The sequence below is a fragment of the Anolis carolinensis genome, chromosome 4 (genome assembly GCF_035594765.1).
Source record: "Anolis carolinensis isolate JA03-04 chromosome 4, rAnoCar3.1.pri, whole genome shotgun sequence".
NCBI classification, from domain to species: Eukaryota; Metazoa; Chordata; class Lepidosauria; order Squamata; family Dactyloidae; genus Anolis; species Anolis carolinensis.
Window position 1 is genome coordinate 242,715,230 of NC_085844.1, and position 23,648 is coordinate 242,738,877.

The 23,648-nt window shown below is 42.2% G+C and overlaps 2 long non-coding RNA genes across 2 annotated transcripts; both read left to right on the top strand.

The window, feature by feature from the left end:
• The first annotated feature begins 5,920 nt into the window (after nt 1-5,920).
• LOC134298731 (uncharacterized) lies at nt 5,921-6,818 on the top strand. The gene is made up of 2 exons (XR_010005821.1): nt 5,921-6,236; nt 6,320-6,818. It is a non-coding gene; the product is annotated as an uncharacterized LOC134298731 (long non-coding RNA).
• A 716-nt stretch (nt 6,819-7,534) lies between these two features.
• On the top strand, nt 7,535-21,074 carry LOC134298535 (uncharacterized). The gene is made up of 3 exons (XR_010005649.1): nt 7,535-7,616; nt 12,844-12,918; nt 16,526-21,074. It is a non-coding gene; the product is annotated as an uncharacterized LOC134298535 (long non-coding RNA).
• The last annotated feature ends 2,574 nt before the right edge of the window (nt 21,075-23,648 follow it).

Consider the following 23,648-nt stretch of genomic DNA (forward strand, 5'->3'; position numbering starts at 1 on the left):
TATTGCTCACCTGTAAGATTGAGTTTCTTTTGACCTAGGTGTCTTATCCTCTGGCACTATCACTTGTTTCTGTTTGGATTGTCTCATCATGAGGTTTCTATGGTAAAATACATTCAAGTGGGGTTTAGTGTGCCTCCTTAGTACAGCATAAACAAAGTCCCACAGCACTGTAACTGTTTGGCATATTTAGTCTGGCTCTTCAGCAAAAGTCTGTTTGACGTGGAAGATTCTGCCAATATCAACAAAGAATCTTGCCTCACAGGAGTATGCCGTCCCACCATCATGGAAAGGTAGATCATGGTGCACATGCGGGCTTAATGAGCATTTACCTGTCTTGATCTTCCAATATTTACACAACCATGCTATCCTCTGGTTTCATATAGGAGAAGCGTATACCTTGGACAGTCCGACTGGGAATCATGTTTTGAAATGTCGCATGTAAGTCAGACTTTGCCTGGATCAGGCATCTTCTCCTAAGAAAAGTCTGGCCCTTTGTTCCCGCAGCGTCTCTGTTGGTGACAGATGGTGTTACTGTCCTGCCGCATTTGTTACCTTCCCCCTGACATGCAATATGTCCACATTCTGACAGTGAGAGGAAAGACTCCAGCTGTCCCCCTTGTAATTGACAGGAAGGCACTCTTTCTACTTTTGACAAAAATGTTAGCATGATATCAGCCATTATAATTTTTTAAAGCATCAAAGAAAAGCCATTGTCATGTCACATATTAAAACTCTGTTATTTTCACCTTTTTTTGTTCGTAGAATGATAAACATGAAACCAAGGTGAGTTTAACCTTGTAACAGGTTGCATTTCTATCTTGTTGAGTGGGGACCACAACGGCAAATATGGTCCGTATCTCTATTGTTTATTTAGTGTCAACTGTGTACCTGCTTCTTACAGAGGAACAGAAGCAAACACACAAATCCTTGCTTGCATAAGAATGCAGCACATTTATGCTAACAAAGTGCAGTGCACAAATGCTATGAGGTTATGGCTATAAAATCGGAGCATTTGCCTTGGACACCCATAAAGGTAAAAAAGGGGAAAACCTTGATTCCATTCAGGGATGGTATAAGAGTGGGAAATGAGACCTGGGGTGCAGTAATGTGGATTATATATAACTCTGGAGCCCCGGTGGCCAAGTGTATTAAAGCACTGAGTTGGAGACCGAAAGGTCCCAAGTTCAAATCCCAGGGGGTGGCGTGAGCGGCCACTGTTAGCTCCAGCTCCTGCCAACCTAGCATTTCAAAAACATGCAAATGTGAGTAGATCAATAGGTACCGCTCTGGCAGGAAGGTAACGGCGCTCCATGCAGTCATGCCGGCCACATGAACTTGGAGGTGTCTATGGACAACGCCGGCTCTTCGGCTTAGAAATGGAGATGAGCACCAACCCCCAGAGTCAGACATGACTGGACTTAATGTCAGGGAAACCTTTACCTTTACTTATATACTTCAAACGGTCCTGAGATACCTATATAGTAGCCTGTGTACTACACAAGCTCAATTAACATGCTTTCAATTCTTTGCAGTGAGCTTTGAATATCATAGAATTGTGCAGGAGGATCTAGTGATGCCTAGATAAATGTTCTCTCTAGGCCTCCAGCATGATCTATAGTCAGCTTCTGTTAGATTTTCCACTGGAAGTTACCCACCGAATGATGAAGTAGTCCTATTATTTATTTATTTATTTATTTATTTACAGCATTTATATTCTGCCCTTCTCACCCCGAAGGGGACTCAGGGCGGATCACATTACACATATAGGCAAACATTCAATGCCTTTTAACATAGAACAAAGACAAACAAACATAGGCTTTGAGCGGGGCTCGAACTCATGACCTCCTGGTCAGAGTGATTCATTGCAGTTAATTGCACTGGCTTGCTCTCCCGCCTGCACCACAGCCCGGGAGACTTTCAGCTGGAGAGTCAAAACATCACTCATTTCAGGAAATAAAAAACAGGGTTCCAGAATATATGCAAAAATTGTATTACGTGAAGGTTCCTGCAACAGATCCATTGCATAATACATAGGTAGTCTAAAGAGTCTAAAGAGATATTAATGAGTGGAAAGAGGAACATCAGAAAGAGTGGTCATCAGAAAGAAGAGAGGAATGAGAGATGCAAAGATGTGAGCATTTGAGGCCCTCTCTTCAATGTTAAACAGACATTGGCGACTTCTTCGGCACAATCACAGTTTGATCTCAGTCACTCTGAATTATCGGTACTGTGGTCTTCTGAATAGTATGCCATCGTAAAGTCTTCTGTCCCTTGTGTGCATCCACATATGCACCTATAGGCACGTATTGGGTATGCACAGTCAAAATGGAGACTTCAATCAGGAAATCAAAAGATGACTAAGACTTGGAAGGACAGCCATGAAGGAGGCTGACAAGTTCCTTAAGTCTAAAGACATATAAAAGTCAGAACTGTCTGTGCTTCTGGGTACAGTTGTGAAAGCTAGACAGTGAAAAAAGCTAATAGGACAAAAAGTGCTGTGGACTATCTCCAAAATAAACAAATGTTTGTTAGTGCCAATCAAGGCTGAACTCTCCATAGAAGCCATGGCTAAATTGAGATTATCATTATTTTGGACATATCAGAAGACATGACTTGTTAGAAAAGAAAGAAGAATCATGCTTGTTAAATACAAGGCAAGTAGAAAAAGAGAAAGAACACATTACAAGTAGATAGAAAGCCACAGCCTTGACAAGAAAGACATAGCCCTGGTTTTCAAGACTTGATGAGAGGGTGATTTGGAGGTCTCTCATTCATAAGGTCTCCAGAAATTGACCTGATAGCAATTAATAACAAAGACAGTCTTTTGTTCTAAGTGCATATACACATACACACATACACACATTTCTGTGCAAGGTTAGGCCTGGGTAGCCTCTGGCTTCTCTTTCGACTCTGGGACTCTATGTACTCAGCTCTTTTGCTTGGCTGCTGTGTCGAAGTAAGACAACATAATAAATAACTCTTGGAGAGTTTTGGACTCTTGCTGTTGACATGCTGGGTGATTTATGTCCATTTGGTTCTTCTCTCTCTTTTTCTGCCTTTTGTATACACTCCTCCATCAGCAATAAAGCTTGGCTTTGCCCTAACCTTAAATTCTCTGCAGCCTTGTTCATTGTGTAATAGGTTCTTAATACGATTGGGGGGGAAATAAAGTCAACTCTGGACATATAAGTCACAGGGAGATGAGTATGACAAAGCTTTCCTCTCCTAAATTAGATTCAAGCTGACTTGCAACAGAGACCAGTTCCTCTTCCTAGATCCATCAATAACCTAATGACTGATGCCAGCGGTTACTTAATTCAGAAACAAATGTTGAATATTTGAAGGGATTCTGAGTGGCTTTTGATTTTACATTTTAAAATTTGAAGCAATTACTCTTAAACTGTTGAGTCAATACATGGAGCAGGGCAATAAGAGGATGAAGAGTCTGTGAATCATTGCCAGAAATGCCAGAGCTTTGTCAAGGACAAATGCGAGAGGAAACTGAGGGGTTTTGAGCATGTGCAGATTGCAGTCCTCTCACCGTGAAACAACTGGAGCATTTCATGCATCTAAAATTATAGCTCTGAAGTGACTGCATCAATACATTATTATAGAGCTCTCTGTTACCCGAATTTGAAATTTAGTAGAACTGCATGCTAGGCTGTGATTCTGCCATTTTATTTAGTTGACTGAGGATTTGTTTACATGAATTTTAAAAAGCCTGGACTCCCCTAGAATTCACTATATGAGATGGGTCCCAGTACGTGACTATGCAATACCAGGAAAATCAAAGTACAGTGTTGTAGTACAACCAGGACCCACAGGGTTGGACTGCCAAGACATTTTGCTCAGGAGGTATGATGTCAGAATCTGACATGCACCCCTACAATCATTGGGACTGAAACTGATTTTCCCAGCACAATATATACTTTGATCTACCCCTGTTCTAGGTGGAAAATATATTATGAAGACTTGATTCTGATCAGGCATTAAGTCCTCTTACATTTTCAAAAGGTGTGATTCTGATAAAGCTACTGGTTCTACTCTGAAGCACAGAAACTAACCATAGTTGTCACCTTGGCTGTAATGACCAAACCATTCTTTGGCATAATCTTGGATCTCAGGTTTGGCATAGCATGCAACAAATTTTGAAAATCTTGAATCTGTTTCAGGTATCTGTACCACAGGCCGAAGGGCAGTTGCAGTTGGTCAGCTGGGAAAAGAAAGTGCCATTGCCGTCTTGTATCTAGTAACAATGTTTTACATTGTATGCATTATTTTGGAGGTTTTGCGGACTGCAAAAAAAAGACAAATGAATGGATTCTAGAACAAATCAACCCTGAATTCTCTTTAGAAACAGAGATGACTAAACTGAGGGAGTCATACTTTAAACATTACATCCCCAAGTCTGCAGGACATAAGCCGAGCTGTTGATAGGGGAGCTTGGAGGTCTTTCATTTATCGGATCAGCATAAGTCAAAGTCAATTTGATGACAGGGAGATGATAGATATTCCATTTTTTTGAGCTATCCAATTGCAGGCAGATGGTGCCTAGATATATCATTTCACTCTGAGCGACTACTTAGTTATGGGGCTTTACCTAGCTTTGTTAACCCTGGGAGGGGCATGTTGCACAAGGAGGTAGTGGAGACCTCCTTGCTCAATGTCCATCAAGATAGCTTGATGCTGAAATGTAAGTGTGTGTTACCTACAGGATTGTGGCTACATTGTGCTTCCTGAGATTGCTTGCTAATGATAGTGCTGGCTCCAGGGATAACAGGTGGATCTTCTTACATTGGGCCAGACTGTGGCACAGCCAGCTGCATTAAACCACTACTGACTGAGAGATCATGAGATCAAAGCCTGGGTCAGGTTAAGCCACCAACCATTAATAGCCTAGCTCGCTGTTGACCCAAGCAGTCTGAAAGAGAGTTGCAAATTTAAGTAGGAAATGTAGGTACCACTTTATGTGGGGAGGCTAATTTAACTAATTTACAACACCATAAAATTGCCAAACAGCATGCGGAAAGGAATGAGGAAGTAATAACATCACGGACTCAGTGTCACAAGTGGACGGTGAAGTGGCAGTTCCCCCTGTGGCTGGAATCGAGTATACCCTCATGAAGCCGGAAGCTGTAAAATGTTAAATTGCCTCTGGGTGTGTCTATATGTTATATGTCTAATAGCTTTGAATGCTTGCCATGTAGGTGTGCATTATAATTCACCTTGAGTCCCCTTCGGGGTGAGAAGGGCAGAATATAAATACTGTAAATCAGGGGTCCCCAAACTAAGGCCCGGGGGCCAGATGCGGTCCTCCAAGGTCATTTACCTGGCCCCCGACTCAGTTTTATAATATAATTTATTGTTATTTTAAAGCTAATTGTATTGTTTTAATCTATTTCTGTAAACTGCTCCGAGCCAAACTGGGAGTGGCAGTATACAAGTCTAATAAATAAATAAATAAATAATATTTTATAACATTTTAAATAATATAATATATTGTATATACATATAATATTGATAATATTATAATGTTATACAATATAATATTAATAATAATACCATATAATAATATTAATTATATATTACATATAATATTACAGTATAGTGGTATAGTTCAATATAGTAATACTAATACTATAGTATATGCTAATTAGCTATGCTAATAATATAATATATTGTATGTACATACAGCTGCTGTTATGATTGAGCCTCATGGCTCTGCTACTGGGAGACGTGGGCGTAAGACTCCTCGAGAGTCAGATACTCTCGAGGAGCGAGAAAGAAAGCGGCTGCGAGATATCTTTGCAGAACCATCTGACGACGATTCTTTTGAAGGGTTTACTGAGAGAATGGAGGAAGAGATGGTTAGCTCGGAAGAGGATGACATGGAATGGACTCGTGTAAGGGAAGATTTGGGTGCCACTGGCAATGATAGTATGGGAGGCGATTGGGGACCTTCAGGATTAGACCCATGGGCAGGCTGGAGGGATGGGACGGGATCCACAGCTGGGGATGCTGTGGGGCGTAGTCAGAGGTGTTCCAGCTCTGATGAGGAAAGTGATGAGGAAACGCCCGGGCTAAGGAGGGCAGCTGATAGTGATGAGGACTTGTAACTGGCATAAAATGGGGTTTGGGAGCAATAGCAAATTGCGTTGGGCAAGGTAATCTGGACGAACGCTTGGGATCTGTGTGGGAAGTTTCCTGAAGACGGGTGTGATTCGTTTGCTGACTACGTAAGTTATCCTGGACATTGGGCTCAGACGGCGGGAGGAATTGTGTGGGGTTTGTTTGTGCAACCTCTGCTTAATCTTAATAGCTTTGACCTTCCGTCGTCTTCTTGACGGACGCCATCTGCTTGTACTGGACATACGGACTTCTTGACTACGGCCTCGGATTCTCCTACCTGTGTTGGACCTGGTGAACTACAAACGTCTGCATCTACCTTACGACCTTCGGAACGGATTGGGACCTCGCTGACTGCTTAAGCCCTCGCCTGCTGAGTTTGTATCGGGAATCTGCCTGCTGTGTGGAGGAGTAACCTTTAAAGTTACTCAAACATAGCTTTTGGCAGCAGAGAAGTATCTGCTGCCAATTAGTTGCATTCCTTTGAACTCTTTGTTCACCAGCTTCTGTTTTGTTTATCCCCAGGCTGAAGCAAGCTGTTTTGATTTTGCCCGGATTAAACTCCGGTTTAATCCGGTTTATCTTTTGAATGTTTTTCTTGCCTCTTTTTACTTTTAAGGCCAGTGTTTGCCTAGCCCTTGTCTTTTACGGGCATTTTGAGTTCTGTAATTCCAATAAACTCTGTTATCTTTGACCTTGTGGCGTTCTGTCCTTGACAGCTGCTCTGAGTCCCCCTTGGGGTGAGAAGGGTGCCATATAAATGTAATAAATAATAATTTTAGACTTAGGCTCGCCCAAAGTCTAAAATGACTTGAAGGCACATAACAACAATAACAATCCTAATTCACTTGACTATCTCATTGACCAGAACCAGGCCCACACTTCCCATTGAAATCCTGATAGGTTTATGTTGGTTACAATTGTTTTCATTTTAAAATATTGCATTGTTCTTTCATTGTTGTTGTTTTGTACTACAAATAAGACATGTGCAGTGTGCATAGGAATTTGTTTATGTTTTTTTTTTCTTCAAATGATAATTCGTCCCCTCCACAGTCTGAAGGATTGTGGACCGGCCCTCTGCTTTAAAAGTTTGAGGACTCCTGCTGTAAATAATAATTGGGGAGGTGAATCCACTCTGTGTTTTACTGCTACTCACTCTCTCAATGCCAGATCCACCAGCTCCAAAGCCTCCTGTCCAAATCCGATCTCCAAAAAAGCATCCTTCCTCAATGGACGCCCTAGGGAAGGGGAGGCTTTCATAGCCTTGTGCCAGCACTCTGCATTTCAGGAATTCCATCACCAGTCCCCACCCACACCTCAGCTCTGTACAAATAAGAGCCATCCCTAGTCTGTTATAGGCCCATTATGAAAGAGCACTCAATTATTGCCATTGCTTTCAGCAAATTGATATGTGCAGCTGCGTGGTTTTGCTTCCAGTTGTTAAAAGACAGAGAGTGCCGGAGCTGAGAACAAGAGAAGGGATCTGCTGCGTAAGTAGTATTTGTCAGAAAACTAGAGTAATTGCTGCTGTTTGCTATGATTTATTGAGGGAACAAAGGTTAATAACAGTGTCACTCAGTCTCATTTTCATGTCATTATGATGTACCAGCCACAGAGCCTGCCACAGCTGGTACAGAGGGCTCCGACACTAGGCTTTATCTGAATTACAGAGAAAATACAGGTTTCCTCATAGCATTCTCTTAATGCCTACAACATTTTTTTCCTTTTTAAAGCCCCAGAGACAGTAAGAAGACACACTCACCATAATTCAGAAGCGGCTTGAAGGCATACAAAAACAACAGCAAATATGCACTTCCAAATACTCCCAATGGTTTGTAATGCTGCATTTTAACATGGGAGGCCTCAAAACACCATCTTGAATTCTCCCTGGCCAATTGTGTTTTTTGTTGGGTCCCTCTACATTCTTGAACTCTTTCATGGTCTCTATTTCAATCTTGTTTTGCCTTCATTCTATAGTCATTGGACACAGATTCTTCCAATTTGGCTTTTGCTATTCCTTTGGCTAAAAACAGACATGGGCAAACTTTGGCCCTACAGGTGTTTTGGACTCCAACTCCCACAATTCCTAACAGCCAACCTCACTAGCCTAGTTTCCAATATACCTCACAATCTTTCATTTATTTATTTTCAGTATTTATATTCCATCCTTCTCACCTCGAAGGGGACTCAGGGCTGATTACAATGCACATATATATGGCAAACATTCAATGCCATCAGACAAACAACATACAGTATAGAAACACACAGAGGCAATTTTAACATTTCCAGCTTCATGAGGGTATGCTCGATTCCAGCCACAGGGGGAGCTGTTGCTTCATCATCCATGAGTAACACCGAGTGCTGTACTTCCTCATTCCTTCCACATGCTGCTGGCAGGTTTATGGTGTTGTAAATTAGTTAAATTAGCCTCCCCACATAAAGCGTTTCCTAGTTGACAGATGCAACTGTCTTTTGGACTGCTTAGGTAAAAAGCAAGCCAGGCTATTTAATGGTCAGGGGCTTAGCCTGACCCAGGCTTCGAACTCATGACCTCTCGGTCAGTACAGTGTTCCCTCACTACTTTGCGGTTCACTTTTCGCGGATTCGCTGTTTTGCGGTTTTTCAATAAACTCTAAAAGACGATTATAGATAATAAAAAATTACAATTAACAGCCTAAGGAAGGGAGGAAAGAGAAGCCAAAGGGAGAGAAAAGGAGCCCAAGCTGCAACAGGAGGAGGAGGAGGAGACGATTTATCAACACACAACTAGTTGATAAAGACTTAAAAGAGTGTATAACAACTAAAATAATGTATAAATATTAAAATAGATATACCCTGTTTCCCCTAAAATAAGACATCCCCAGAAAATAAGACCTAGTAGAAGTTTTGCTGAATTGCTAAATATAAGACCTCCCCCAAAAGTAAGACCTAGCAAAGGTTTTGTTTGGAAGCATGCCTGCTGAACAGAACACCAGAGCATGCAGGATCGGTAAATGTACGTACCATACATTGTACATGGAAATAATGGTAGTAACAAGAAATTCTTGATAAAATTCAGTTTGTCTGGTTATGCTGGTTTGTGATGACAGCTACTGTACAGTATATAATAAATGTTCATTTTTTGTTCAACAATAAATGTGAATTCTTTTTCATGGAAAAATAAGACATCCCCTGAAAATAAGACCTAGAACATCTTTTGGAGCAAAAATTAATATAAGACACTGTCTTATTTTCGGGGAAACACGGTAGTGTCCCTACTTCGTGGATTTTCACTTATTGCGGGTGCTCCTGGAACCTAACTCCCGCAATAAGTGAGGGAACACTGTAGTGATTTATTGCAGCTGGTTACTAGCCAGCTGTGCCACAGCCTGGCCCTGAGGATGTCTGCCATAGATGTGGGCGAAACATCAGGAGAGACTGCTTCTGGAACATGGCCATACAACCCAGAAAACTCACAGCAACCCAGCCTACCAGCTGTTAGGAATTGTGGGAGCTGAAGTACAAAACACCTGGAGGGTCGACGTTTGTCCATATCTATCATAGAGTCATGACATGGACTTACAGAGAACACTTCTCTGGGCATCACTAGGTCCTCCAAAGTCATCCTATGGTTTCAAAGCTCTTCATGTTTAAATGAAACTGTGTTCAGTGAGCTTGTGTACTAAGTAGGCCTACTATCTTTCCCGCTTTCATCAGCATATAGAATAAAGAGGCCTCCCTCCCTTCTTTCCTTCCCCTCCCTACCCTGAGATTAGGCTCCATCTATATGTTTTAACCACATGCCCCCAAAGTGAGGAATTCATTAGCATGTATTACACATTCATAAGAAACAAACGGGCAAGGAGAGCGGGCGGGAGGCCTTGCTGTTTGCCTCAGCTGCTCCTTGACATGCTGCCTGGCAGGAGGGGAGAGAAGCACCCCCAACCGAGAGCAAGAGTGGGGATTTGTCCAGTTGCACCTGCTGCCAAGGAAATCCATGCGCATGGAGCCCTCCCTCTCCACCTCCCCTTGCTTGCCCTTCTCAAGCGCACTGTGGAGAACCATCAATGATTTTCTTTTTCTTATTCTTCCCTGAGAGATGATGGAGGAAACATTTCATTCAAAAAAAGAGTATGATCTTTGGAGGAGGGACAAAAATGAAGGCAATGACAACGAGAATTCTGCTTCCAAAACGAAATTTCCCTTCCGTTCCCAAATTTCCACCATGGCAGAGAAGGAGACATTGAACATCCTTAGCATTTTGCACTCCTCTATTTCTTGCCTTCATATCCCCTTGGCCACTTTCCTTGCCCCTATCTGGCTTGTTATTTCTCAACTGACAATGTAACTTACCGTCATGCTACAAATCGCGGCACCAATTGAAAATGTCATGGAAGGGTGCCGAATTCTTATTTGTGAACGATGAACCCACATTTATAGTGTGCTACAACTTTGCACACACTATTTTGCCACTGGCTATATTTTCAGAAGAAGGAACTGGCAAAAACCTCCTGAGTATTCCTTGCGTTAAAAATCTCTATGAAATGTATGGGGTTGCCATAAGCTGAAAGTGTGCACACACGTAAAAGTACAGTTTGCTGGGTTTTGTGTTGTTTGAAAAGCCTCCTTCACCTTAGCTGACAAAGGGATAAAAGGAACACAAAGGAAAGTATCTTCACTACACACACATCTTATTTTTCAATGAGCTTCTCATCCTGGCATACAATTCCCAATTCTTTATCTAGCCCAAGCATGGGCAAACTTTGGCCTTCCAGGTGTTTTGGACTCCAACTCCCACCATTCCTAACAGCCTCAGGCCCCTTCCTTTTCCCCCTCCGCCGCTTAAGCAGCGGAGGGGGAAAAGGAAAGGGCCTGAGGCTGTTAGGAATGGTGGGAGTTGGAGTCCAAAACACCTGGAGGGCCCAAGTTTGCCCATGCCTGATCTAGCCTATAACAGTGGTTTTCATCTGCACTTAACTTTAATATTGATCATGGGAGAAATGACTCAAGGGAGCAGTCAGTCTTGGGATCTGGGATTTGTGTTGTGTGTGAATGTTTGGATGGTCATTTTTCAAGAGTGCTTTAATGGTGTATTCCAGAAAGCCTGGGGTTTGGATTAGGTAGACCTTGCAGTTCCTTCTGATTCTATGCTTCTGTATTCTGAATCATGAGATTTAACAAATTGTTGATAGAGTTGTCTCCTGAATGTTCCTGCTGTTGCCAGAAACATTTGCTCTTAGTGTGCATGTACAGTATAAACATTCTCCATCTATTGTCCAGTGATCCGAAGGTCTTTAGATATTCATGAACATGCATTTTATAGAAATATCATCAAATTATATTAACATATTGTATAATATTATATATTGAAGTGATGTTCCTACGCCATCAACTCCACTGGACTAGTCACGTTATCCAAATGCCCGATCTCCCAAAGCAATTACTATACTCCCAACTCAAGAAAAATTTAAAATTTTATAAAATTTATAAAATATAATTATATAAAATTAAATGCTTAAAATTTTATATAATGTGATTTTATTTTGTAATGGCATCTGTTTTTATATGAATTGTTGTTTTGTACATTGTTTTTAGGCATTGAATTTTTGCCTATTTATTGTAAGCCTTGAGTCCCCTCGGGGAGAAAGGCTGGGTAAAAGTGATGTAAATAAATAAATAAGTAAGAATGGAAAACAGAATGTTTGTGGACAGGAAAAGAGATTCAAAGATGGGCTTAAAGCTAACCTTAAAAATTGTGGCATAGACACTGAGAACTGGGAAGCCCTGGCCCTTGAGTGCTCTAGCTGGAGGTCAGCTGTGACCAGCAGTGCTGTGGAATTTGAAAAGGCATGAATGGAGAGTGAAAGGGAGAAACATGCCAATAAGAAGGTGCATCAAGCCAACCCTGACCAGGACCACTTTCCACCTGGAAACCAATGTCCTCACCATGGAAGAACATGTGGGTCAAGAATAGGGCTCCATAGTCACCTACGTATCCACAACCAAGACACTACACTTGGAAGCCCATCATACTCAATGAAGCATCACCTAAGTAAGTAAATATATTAACATATATGCATAGCCTACATTCATATCCTTTATATTTCCAAATTCCCTTTTGATTCTTGCTTTCTTTTTAATCAGAGTGTTCCAGTCACAATCAGAAGAAAAAAGAGGCATGACATGCTGGAGGTCTCCATCTTGTGCTGAACTACAAATCCCATCATCCCTCACCTCAGCCACACTGGTTGGGAATGATGAGAATTGGAATCCAGAAGTACTTTGAGTCCCATGGGCCCTCTACCCTAACAGAATACAAGATGGCAAAATAATATGAAATTGCTGTAATTGTAATTTAGTTTATAACATAGATTGAACATTCCTTATTGGAACTCTGAAATCTGAAATCCTCCACGAAACAAAATTTCTCACATGGATAGCTAACAAATAGTGACATCCTTGCTTTTTTAATGGTTCAGTGTACACAAACTTAGCTGCATGCACAAAAATATTAAATATGGCATAAAATTAACAATAAGCTATGTGTATAAGGTGTTTATACAACCTAAATAAATCTCATTATGTATGTTTACACAAATATAGGCATGCCAATATTTGAAAAAAGTCCAAAATACTTCAATTTCTCAGCATTTTGGATAAGGGGTACTCAATTTAACTGCATGAAAGTAACATTACCCCGACAAGACACAAAATAATGATGCTTTCTGCTGCTTCCAGTGCCCAGGCTGTGGCTTTGGAGGACTTCCAGAGGGCACCTGAAGGAGCTTTCATGAATCATTCCAGATGGAAGAGGTAAGAGAGCAGAGGTGGTTACAGGGGGGAAAGATAAACAGAGCTGAACGCTCTGTCTGCCACATGTTCACCTGTCAACATAAGTACTCATGTGTGGCATGACAGGACTGATAGGCCTTTCTTGGTGTCAGGGCTGGCCTGTGAGGTTTTGCTGCCTGGGGCAAAGAAGATGGCATCTCCTCTCATTCCACATACCAAGCCAGCTCAGGTAGCATTTACCCACTTCTTCAAAACTAGCACTAAGAAAGTATTTCCTACTATACTTGAAGTCAACAAACTAGTTCAGATAGCACAAGGAAAGCTGTATGACACAGATATCTTTCCCCTGAGATAAAGGCTTTGCCCTGGCGATTATAGGGCCGAAGCTGCTTGAAACCATATAAAACCTTAAACCAGTCCTTTTGTCCAGTCATAAAAATTGGTGGTCACATCAGATGTTCAGCATTTATCTTATGTGGTTGACATCAGGGATCATGGTCTATGTCAGTGGTTCTCAACCTGTGGATCCCCAGGTATTTTGGCCTACAACTCCCAGAAATCCCTGCCAGTTTACCAGCTGTTAGGATATCTGGGAGTTGAAAGCCAAAGTTGAGAACCACTGGTCTATGTCATAGAAGAAGAAAAAGACCACGACTGGAATTCAGTCTGGTAAGGCTTCAAATAGTCAATCCTGGGGGGAAAAACAAGAAACTTATATTAGTTGCTGTTGGAAGTTAACTTTAATGAAAAATAGATTTGAAGAGCTACTCAAGGTCTGCCAAGAAGTTACTATGTAGGGCAGTCAACAAAATGATCTTGGGACTGATGTGTATTAGACACTTTTGATATGCATCAGGACATCAGCTAAGAAGAACTGATGCACATTGGTAGAACCCAATGTGCACCGGAATGCTCTTGTCATTGCCCTGATATGGACATTCATAGTTCATTAGGAAGGCTCCAAAACATCTCTGTTTTGGCCAAGTATATACAAGGGTTATTCAGAAAGTAGATTACGTTTTGGAATTAAAAATGAACAAAGTATAGGAGAAAACATTTACCATATGCAGTTGAAAGCCACACCCAAATACCACTTCTCAACATAGTCGCCATTCAAATCTAGGCACTTATCGTAGCAATGAATGAGCTTGGCAACTCCTTCCCCACAAAACCCCACACTCGTCCTGGATCGCTCTTCTAAAGTTTTGCAAATGCTTGCAAACGATGTCGGCAAGGAAGGTTATGGTGGCCATTTTTTGGGACAGGAAAGGTGTGCTTCTTGCGGACTTCCTGGAAGGAGGCACGAGAATAAACTCAGAAAGGTATTGTCAGACCCAAGGCAGCGGGGCACCAAGAACCATACACGGAGGCCAATTTCTATCTAATATCTTTATTAAGTAAATATATAAAAGTAATAAAAACAAGTGAAGAATATAGTTCATAAGCAGACCTTTCAAATGAGGTCAAATATAGTCCAAAAATGTATTGTCCAATAAATGATATTAGAGTTCAAAGTTTTAATCCAATAACCGAAACACACACTATTGCCAAGCAATAGTGTGGGGAAATGCCAGAGTCTTAGGAGTCCTAGGCAGCTTGACAACAAGGCTGGATACAATCTTGATTCTTTAAACAAGGTCCGTGACTAGGAACAAGGCAAACAGTGATTCTTGAACAAGGTCCGTGGTTAAAAAACAAGGCAAGGCAAATCTTGAATACTTGATCCGGAAGGCAAGGAACTGGGGTTGCAAAGTCCAAACACGATCTTACTCCTGAAGCTGCTCTGTTGACTCCGCAAAGATTCTCCCGTGTCAGGCACCTATATTGGGGTCTCGTTTTCCCGCCAACAACCTCTTTCCCTAGAGAACGGGAAACGAAACCCAACTTTGTCCAGATGCAAGACTCCTTAGAATTTCCCAAGGGAAGCAGGCCTAATCAGCCTGCTGTTTGGCTGCAATCCGTAAACTCCTGCGATTCTGTTCCCTCACTCCTCTGTCTGCAGAATAGGACTGTCTCCTAGGGAACGGGGGCGAGGAATGCCCAAGGTCTGTTTTACTGAGTTCTTGGGTACAAACATCAACATCCGGCAGGTGAAAGGATTCCAGCTCTTATTGAACCGGCGAAAACCCCATGTTTTCGTCTTCATCTGTCACGATGGCACTAGGAACAGGACTACAAGGCCCATGAGGCATCACAGGTATTGCCAAACTCTGCAAACCTTAGAAGAGTGATCCAGGATGAGCATGGGGGAAAGTTTTCATGTTTCATGGGGACGCCCGGTCCCACACGGCGGATCGCACACGTGAAGTTCTGGAGTCTTTTGGGTGTGAGTTGTTTCCTCATCCGCCGTGCAGTCCGGGCCTTGCACCAAGTGACTACCACTTGTTTCTAACAATTGGGGGTGGGGGGTGGGGTGGCTGTCAATGCAGCGTTTTGGCGACGATGCGCAGCTGCAGTAAGGGGTGACTGGCTGATTAAGGATGCAAGCAGCAGAGTTTGGTGGGGAAGGAGTTGCCAAGCTCATTCATCGCTATGATAAGGGCCTAGATTTGAATGGCGACTATTTTGAGAAGTGGTATTTGGGTGTGGCTTTCAACTGCATATGGTAAATGTTTTCTCCTATACTTTGTTCATTTTTAATTCCAAAACATAATCTACTTTCTGGCTAGCCCTCGTATATTGTTGTGAAAGCTGGACAATGAAGAAAGCTGGTAGGAAGAAAATCAACTCATTTGAATTGTGATTCGGGAGAAGGATGGACTTCTTAAAAAACAAATAAATGTATCCTAGTCAGATTAAGTCTGAACTCTCTGTAGATGCTGAGTAAATTGAAGCTGTTGTTCTTTGGCTAAATCATGAGAAGACAGGACACAGTAGAAAATATGATAATGCTTGATAAGGTAGAAGGCAGTAAGAAGCAAGGAAGACCACATTTCAGATGGATGGACTCAATCCAGAAAGCCATGGGCCTGAGTTTGCAAAACCTGTTGTTGATAGCGTGACTTGGATGTCTCAAATTCATGAAGTCACCATAAATCTAAGTTGACTTGACAGCAGTCAACAAAAGAGTTATCCTACACAGACCACAATATGGAATCAGTGTCTCGATCCAGCTGAACTCAGATTGGAGGGATAGAGACAGAGCACAGCCTTTCCAACAAAACCAGCAAAGCAGCCTTCTAAATAAACATCACATCAGTGCTTCTTTGGCCCCTCATTAGCACTCTTAACATCAAAGGCTTTACCCAGTAGCAAAATTAACTCTTTCCTACAAGATGTTCAACTAAAGAAGGGATCCTAATGAGGTTAGTTAAAAGGGTTGCCCTGTTTCATTAGTTCTGCTGGGCTTCATCTGCCGGTGAGGAACTATCAAGAAGATTGCCCTTTTTTAATTACTCTGTTAATTGATATAAAACAAAAAGGACACAGATTAGTTGCATGCAATTAGCAAATTAATTATTGGCAATTAGAGACTTAATAATGGAGCAGCTTTGATGCTCTGGATTGGATTCTGTGGCCCACATTCCTCATATTGTGAACTGGCTAATTTCTCTGTCTGTCTATCTATCATTTCCATCTAATTTTATTTTATTTTAAGGGGTTGCATGTATGTGCTTGTGTCTCCTAGTCACTTGTGGATTTATGGTAACACCATGACTTTGCGGCCAAGAAATCCTCTGGGGTGGTTTTGCCAATTCCTTCATCTGAAATATTGCCCACAGGATTTGGTGGCCTCCCATTCAAGTACTAGTCAAGGATTACCTGGCTTAGCTCTCAAGATTAAATAGTGCTTATATGCTTATAATTTTAATGTTATTTCCTCCAGTATTTCTGCCTATAGTTCAGTTTCCATAAATATGTGGAATGGGTTGCTTTCTGTGAGTTTTTCGGACTGTATGGCCATGTTCCAGTAACATTCTCTCGCACGAAAAGAATGCTGCTGGAACATGGACATATAGCCCAAAAAACTCACAGCAACCCAGTGATTTTGTAACCAAATTTGAAAAATGTTCTGTTCCTGATTTGAAAGTGCTATTTCCTGTTTAATTGTATGGTACTTACTTTGAAAGTAGTTGTTATACTCCAGAAACTTGGGCTCGGGCTGTGGCGCAGGCTGGAGAGCAGCTGCAATGAATCACTGCAATGAATCACTCTGACCAGGAGGTCATGGGTTCGAGGCCCGCTCGGAGCCTATGTTTGTCTTGTCTTTGTTCTATGTTAAAAGGCATTGAATGTTTGCCTATATGTGTAATGTGATCTGCCCTGAGTCCCCTTCGGGGTGAGAAGGGTGGAATATAAATGCTGTAAATAAATAAATAAATAATAAACTTCATTTTTGTGGTTGCCATGAACTATGTTGACTTGGTTGAGGTTCTATGAGATATTCACTGGAAAACGGTAGCAAAATGTACTGCAGGATGTCCCACAAATACCATTGTTTGTAGTTTAATAAACTTTCCCCATGTTTTTATGATTGAACCAGGTAGGAAATGACATTTATAACCCCGGAACAAAAGTCATGTTACATAGTGTTGTTTATGACCTCATCATACAGGTGAGGTCCCCACCGGAAACATCTTGAAATGTTTTCTCACCACTTTGGGGATCAATGGGGCAGGGCCAAGCAGGCATCATGTGAAGGTGCTCAGCAAGCCCCTGTCAAGATGCTGCAACCAGGGTTTAGCAAGAGTAGTCAAGACAGTCCACAGCTGACACTTCGGCCTCTTCCACACAGCTGAATAAAATCCCACATCATCTGCTTTGAACTGGAATATATGGCAGTCTGGACTCAATAACCCAGGTCAAAGCAAATATTGTGGGATTTTCTGCCTTAATATACTGGGTTATATGGCTGTATGGAAGTGCCCAGAGATAGCACTTTCAGAGTTCTAATTCAAGTTCAAATCAAGTAGCAGGCACAAGGAGTATTCCAAAAGTCCGGTCCAAAGCCAAACACACAAGCAGCTCACCAATATCCATGGTACAAAATACAAAGTCCAAGGGGCAAAGTCACCAGCTGAAACACCCAAAACAACTATTACTTCCAGCAAGGTACTGTTGCCAACATTAATCTTTTATGCTGCCTCTGAAAAAGTCCTATAGCTCCTCTTTTGGGAAAATCTTTTGGATTTCCTGTATAGATCAAATTAGGAACAGAGTCTTTTTTATCCAACATAAATGGGCCAGCAGAATGTTGGATAAGCAAAATGTTGGATTATAAGGAGGGATTAAGAAAAAACCTATTAAACTTCAAATTACATTATGATTTTACAAATTAAGCACCAAAACATCATGTTTTACTACAAATGGTCAGAAAATGCAGTTCAATACATGGTAACATTATGTAGTGATTAATGCATTTATGAATTTAGCACCAAAACATCGCAATATATTGAAAACATTGACTACAAAAACATTGATTACTAAAAGGCAGATTGTGTTGGATAATACAGAACGTTGGATGAGTGAAGGTTGGATAAGTGAGACTCTACTGCACTAACAAATAAATCCACAAAGGATCAGTTTTTTCAAAATCTGGGAATGAAATTATGTATGCAAATGCCAATGATGAAAGATTTCCTGCACTTCATTCCCTGGCTCCCCTGTCTTTACTTTAGTGACAACCTGCTTCCAAGCTGAAGGAAACAGACCAATAGTTGTATGGTGACAATTTTCTAGTGAAATTGCAAAATAATGCTGGATTCAATTTGTGCAAATTGCCACACACTTTAGTAGCTGTTGAGCTGTTGAAATAATATTTACAGTTTTATTTATTGTAATTTAAGAACTGTGAGGAATGTTTGCCAGTATTACACCCCCCCCCAAAAAAACCCCAAAAAATTCAAAGATGCAATTGATACCTAGCTTTACAATGTACATAAGTCTCTAGAGAGATTTTTCGAATCTGTTTTAAATTACGGACTTGGGAAAAAACAAATGAAAAAAGAATAAAGGGTAGTTGTTGAAAGTTAAATTGTCTTCAACTCATATCTGTAAACCAGATTCTCATTTTTATTTAACTGTTGCCTTTTCATTCAGAAACTCATTTCTTTACCAAATCTGTTTTGCTTTCTCTCTCCCTCTCAATCTTTCTTTAAATAAAAGAGACATTTTGTTTCTCCATCCTCCCCTCCCATTGTTGCAGCTGCTTCTCCTGATGGTGTTCTCCTCCTGCTTGCCAGGGAAATGTTTCCCATCTATTTGCATTGCATTTTATTGATATTATCCTTCTCTTCATCCATCCATGAACATTGAAAATCTTAACAAAGAACCTAACAGGAATTGCCAACACCAATGTAGGCATATTATCCCATCATTTAAATTTCTAGAAATACAAACTAATTTAATATCTGTTTCTTCTTTCACTCTCTGCTAGGAGAAAAAGAAATATGAGAGTTGTGAGCAAAATTCATTATTTATAAGCAGCCAGGCTTTGAAGCTGCAAGGCTATTCAGTGCTTATCAAGGTGGCTAATTAAAAACATTCACACATGCCTCAAACAAACAAAGAGTTCTTTCTATCACTCTGGACATTCCACAGATATATAAACCCCACTTGCCTAGTTTCCAGCAGACCTCACAACCTCTGAGGATGCCTGCCACAGATGTGGGCGAAACGTCAGGATATAATGCTTCTGAAATATATGGCCATACAACCAGAGCCGGTGCTACATAATTTTCAAGAGTAGGCAAACAGAATTTTGCCCCCCCCCCCCGAATTTTGGTGCTGCCCCTCCCCACACACACCAATTGCTCCCATATAAAATTATCAAAGCAGATAATCCACATTATCTGCTTTGAACTGGATTATCTGAGTCCACACTGCCATATAATCCAGTTCAAAGCAGATGATCTGGATTTTATATGGCAGTGCAGAAGGGGCCATTATCAAGCCTAAAACAGCAGTGTAGTGGTTTGAGCATTGAACGATGGCTCTTGAGACCTGGGTTCAAATTCTTTGCTGTGCTATGGAAGCCCATTAGGTGACCTTTGGTAAGTCACTCTCTCTCAGCCTTTGAGGAAAGCAGCAGCATCCTCTCTTTGAACAAGTCTTGCCAAGCAACCCCTGTGATTGTGATGACCGTGGCGCCAGCTTTCAAATTGATTTGAACCCGCAGCGGAGAGTTCCGCAGATCCATCACCAAAGGAACGGAGCGGGACCGCAGCAGACTATTATTAAAAGATTTTTTTTTCTTCACTTTCCCCTTCCCTGAACTATGTAACAAATCCCCCCAATAAAAGTAGCATTCATTTTTAACAGTAACACTCTCTATCTGGTTATTTTGTGTCTTTCCCTGACTCCTTCTTTTGCACGCCACCCCCCCCCCCTCTCTCTCTCTCAAACCCGTCCGACCTTTAAAACCCTGGCGGAGGCTTCCCCGCCATAGGTTAATACGGCGGACGATACAAATTGGCTCATATCTTTATCAAAATTACCCCTAGCACGCTCCTCTTTTAGTCCTAACCCTTCCTAAGGCTCCTGACCCAAGGACCACCAGCGGAACCAAAATCGGTCCAGTTCTCGGCACCTCATCAGCTGACTGTCAAACGGAACCGACTGCTCTTTTCAAGCCAGACTGCTCTCTTCCAGCCTTATCCCGGACTTTCCTCTCCCCGCGACCCGCGGGATGGTTTTTAAGAGATCACTGGTCCCTTTCTGTGAACTGTGGATGGGGGATCGCTCTCCCGCTGGGGAGACATAGTTCTCCAAGGACCTTCACCCTCTCTACAGCTGCCAGGAGGGTGCCTGGACGGGCGCCCTCCACGTTTCATTCACACCTTCATAATTTTATGAATGAGAAGCACACTCTTCCCCAGACCTACCCCTGAACTTATGAAACCCTATATTTCCAAAGACTGCAACCCACATGTACCTCTTCCCCATGCTATTTCTATGAATTCCTTCCACCACCGATGAACTCTTTTCCCAATGTATCCGTGAATTTTCATATTCTATGTACCTGGACACCCTCATGAATCACTGTTGTATGAATTTCTAATCGTTGGGCTAACTTCATGAATTGTAAAATCATGCTGCTAAAACTCCACTTTTATGAATTTCCATATTGGGTTCCCCAGATGTTGTGAACTTCGTTCTTATCAAATGTTTTCAATTGTTTATATCATTCATGATTCCCCTTTATGCAATGTAACCCACCTTTATGGATTCTCCCTTATTTCCTTGAAATCTATCTATCTGCCTATATGTATTTGTACTCTTTGGGATCCCTGGAAAATATGTATTTTTCCCAGCAGGGTTTATATTCCAACTTTATTTTATTTTTCATTTTATTTCATATAATTGTCAAGTCATGAAATCAAATAGGAAATATTTTGAACTCAACCTGAACCCCGGAACCCATCCCAGTTCCTATGACCCAGGCTTCCCTTCCCAAAAACAAAAGGATAATCCGCCACCGCTTAACCCAATCAAATTCAGATTGCATGGACAATATAGGGCTTGAGTCGCCGAATTCGGAGTATTGACCTAAAGGTGATTCGCCCCCAAGGCAAACATTGTCATATCTCCTCCAAAAGAAAATCCAGGACACCTCAGGAAGGTGCCCTGCAGAGCCTGTCAATTATGGCCCATCACCACCCATCTCTACTTCCACCCCTGACACCCCAAGGCATATCTAAAATCTGTATACGTGATAGAAACTCGGACATCCTTGATTGCTGTCATTAATCCCTTTAGAAATCGGCCTGGCAGGAATTAATCCGATTTTTCCTGCTCAGTCACTTCATTGTTTCAATAACTCCCGCCTTCTCCTTCCTGATTGGCTCGAGTGGGGACAAAAAGCAGCTCCCTATTGGGCCAACAGAGCAAGGCGGGAAACGAAAGCCCGCCTCGTTCAACCTTCTAGCCTACCAGCGATCAGATGGGCGGGGGAGTGGGGCGGGAAATTCAAAGGGCTGTCAGACTGAAACTTTGTATAAATGTGGCTTTGTTTTGGTTATGTGGTACCCTAGTAGACTGAATGATCACTACTAGAGTCCTTTTCAGCTGAATCGCTCAATAAAGACTCCTTGGCGGAATTTTCCTTCAACTTCGGCGGACCTTCTTCATTTCGGCTTCAGGTTGTATTGCGGTTCATATTTTCCTATTGGCTCCGCCAAGGTCCGTTCTCTCAGGACCGGGTCGGGTCTCTCCTTAAGGGCCCGATCCCCTAAAACGCGGTCGACAACAATTGGATTGCCATAAGTTAGGAATGGCTTGAATGTACAATGACCTAATCTCACCTAAAACTAGGAAATGAAGCACCTAAATATTAGGAATAATGTTTGTATTCTGTGTGATAGTGGAATTGATTGTATGGGACTGTTGTGGACTTTCCATCTTTGGGGAAAGATGGTCATCTTTCAGGAATGCTTTACGTGTGTAAATGCGGTTGAATGTGATGGCCATTAAGGTCCCTTCTAATTTTAACATTTTATGATTCTACTAGCCAGTTGCTGTGGCATAGTCAATTGGTCACCCTGATTAGCACTTAGTGGCCTTGGAGCCTGAAAGCCTGGCTTATTCCTCCCTGGGGTAATACTTTGTTGGGTGGTGTTAGCTGGCCCTGATTGTTGCCTGTCTGCAATTCCTCTGTTTTTTGTGTGTTGCTCTTTATTCACTGTCCTGGTTTTAAAGTGTTTTAATGGTGGTTGCCAGGTTTTGTTGATTTTCAATGGTTTATATAAGTATGGAATAATGTCCAGTGTGGGAGAAAGAACTCTTGTCTGTTGGAGGCATGTGTGAATGTTGCAACTGGCCACCTTGATTAGCATTGAATGGCCTTGCAGCTGCAAAATCAATCAGGGAGGGTGGGGGCAAGTGGAGCGTATATATACCTGTGGAATGATGTCCAGGGTAGAAGAAAGAACTGTTGGAGGCAAGTGGGAATGTTGCCATTGGCCAAATTGATTAGCAATGAATAGCTTTGCAGCTTTGCAGCCTTGCAGCTTCAAAGGCTGGCTGCTTCATGCCTAGGGGAATCCTTTGTTGGGAGGTATTAGCTGGCTCTTCCTGTCATAGATGTGGGTAAAACGTCAGGAGAGGGATATAAATAAATTAATAAAAAGCAGGAAGCTGCCAGGCTTTGAAGCTGCAAGGCTATTCAATGCTCATCGAGCTGGCCAATTCCAACATTCACACTTGCCTCAAGCAGACAAGAGTTCTGTCTCTCACCCTGGACCTTCCATAGATATATAAACCCCACTTGCCTAGTTTCCAACAGACCTCACAATCCCCGAGGATGCCTGCCCCATGGGCGAAACGCCAGGAGACAATGCCTCCCGACATGGCCACACAGCCTGGAAAACTCACAGCAACCCACAAATAAAAAGCAGTTTTAAATCCTGCTCTAAATTTCTAGCCTACCTCACAGGGCGCGCGTTGCTCGCCTGGCTGCTGCTAATGGAGGAAAGCAACAGGAGGGGGCGTGGCTTCCAGGCACGGGCGAGGGAGGGAGGGAGAAAAGGAAGGAGAGCTCCCATTGGCCAGTATCGGCTGAAACAGTGCCAAATAGCCAATGGGAGCCCATCCTGAGCAAGTAGGAGAGATCCACCCGGCCTTTCCATTTTGCATGTGCAGGCAGCCCTGGCTCTCCGGCTGTAAAGGCAAAGGGGAGGGAAGCCGAAGCAGGTCCAAGGAGGCCAACCTGGCTCTCATCTGGTGCCAAACGGGGGAAGAGAGGCACTGCTTTGTCCCAAAGGGCGCCCGCCCAGAGCTTCAGCGAGGCTCCTTTGCCCCAGCGCCCTCCAAAG